Genomic DNA, 2,023 nt, shown 5'->3' with positions numbered 1-2,023 from the left:
ATAATATAATATAATATAATATAATATAATATAATATATTATATTTATTCCTGTGATGGCGAAGCTGAATTTTAGCAGTGTCACATGTTCCTTCAGAAATCCTTCTAATATGCTGATTTGTTGCTAAAAAAAAACTTTTCAATGTTGTGCTCAATATCAATATTTTTGTGGAAAATGATTATGACTAAAATATGATTCTTTGATGAACAGAAAGCTCAAAAGAACAGCATTTATTTGAAACAGAATTTTTTTGTAACATTATCAAAGTATTTACTGTCACCTGTGTTCAATTTGATGCATCCTTGCTAAACAGAAGTATTAATTTTGTTCATAAATACATACATAAAAAATCTTGACTCCAAACTTTTGAATGGTGGCATATCTTGGCTTATATTCTTAAAAATAAAGGTTTTTTATTGGCATCAACGGGTCTATGAAGAACCTTGAACATCCATGGAACCTTTCAAATGCAGAAAAGGTTCTTTATAGTCGAAAAAGTTTCTTTAGATTTTTAAAGTGTTCTTCAAAATGGTTCTTTTAGGAACTGTTCACTGAAAGGTTCTTTTGGGAACCAAAAATGGTTCTTCTATGGCATCACTGCAAAAACACCCTTTTGGAACCTTTATTTTTATAAGTGTACACTGCTTTTGAAAGTAACGCCACCCTTGCTATATAAAGCTCCTATCCTTGATAGGCTGTTATTTTTTATTACTTCTCCTGTTCCAAATTGGTTCCCATCCACAAGGTGACCCAAAAAAGCCTGACACCCTGAATACGGGTGCAGATGAACTATGAGCGAGTGTTATGAGACACTTCAAATGAGTGATGGATCAAGTCAAGTGACTGAGGGACTGGAGCAGAGTATTGTGGGTAATTATCAGGATCCATAAAAAGTTAAATATTACATCTGTCTGGGCGATATTAATCAGGTTCACTATGACTGTTTCTTTTACTTAAGAACGGAATAGCGTAAAATAAAATCGATACTGATGTATCATTCTCTTGTGAACTAGCATAATAAATAGTGATATTAATAGTATAATAGACTAATAGAATAACAAAAATGCTAAAAACAAACTGGTCCATATTCCAAGAGATGTCATTTAATATTGAAAAGATATTGTTAAGATCCAGAGCTATTGTACTATTCATGAGCAATATAATGGACAGCGAGGCCAGGCCCTGAGCCAAAGTTAAGCCTCCATTTCTGTTCCATATGATATGGCATATGACACTAATGGACAGAAAATGACATAACTGCATTCACAGTTTGTTTCATGATGACATGACCAAGAGTGAAATACACCGCAAGTGAATAAAACATGCACAATTCAAATCAGATGGACGCCGGCGACCGCACAGAGGTAAGCAGACCAGGTTGAAAGAGTTCAAATGAACAGACGTGATGCGACTTCTGTGAATTAAATACAAATCATAAATTTTAATAGTAGACTTTGGGTTTTACTTCATTTACTAAGTGCTGCATTACCTCATGCTCTCGTCCCCACAATGGATTTTCGATAAATCTTGGCACACTCTAAATGATGGAGGGCTCCACATATCACAAAAATATGACAGCACTTATTAGCCTTTGAGAAGTTATTGATCGGACAGTTTTTATTAATATTTTACTGCCTTCTGTAGCACTGGTGCCCAGAGACAGTGGTAAGGACTGGGCAAAGTTGCCAGTCGTTTGGCACAGATTGTCCACAGCCTTTGAGACTGAGACTACAGTACTCAACATGACAACTTCTTTATAGATGAGTACTTGTGACGTCACGAATAGCACATAATATGCTTTCAGTTACTTAACAACAGAGAATTATTAATGATTTTGACCACTGACTGCTTAAAAGGCATGAAGAACAATGCTGATGTTGACAAAGAAAGTGTATGAAACGAAAAAAGCAGTAATATTTAAATATAATACTGCCGTTCAAGAGTTTGGGGTCAGTAAAACTGACAGACATTTGTAATATATATATATATATATATATATATATATATATATATATATATTAAA

The sequence above is a fragment of the Sinocyclocheilus anshuiensis genome, unplaced genomic scaffold, assembly GCF_001515605.1.
Source record: "Sinocyclocheilus anshuiensis isolate Anshui unplaced genomic scaffold, SAMN03320099.WGS_v1.1 scaffold930, whole genome shotgun sequence".
Classification (NCBI taxonomy): domain Eukaryota; kingdom Metazoa; phylum Chordata; class Actinopteri; order Cypriniformes; family Cyprinidae; genus Sinocyclocheilus; species Sinocyclocheilus anshuiensis.
This window is presented reverse-complemented; position numbering follows the sequence as displayed.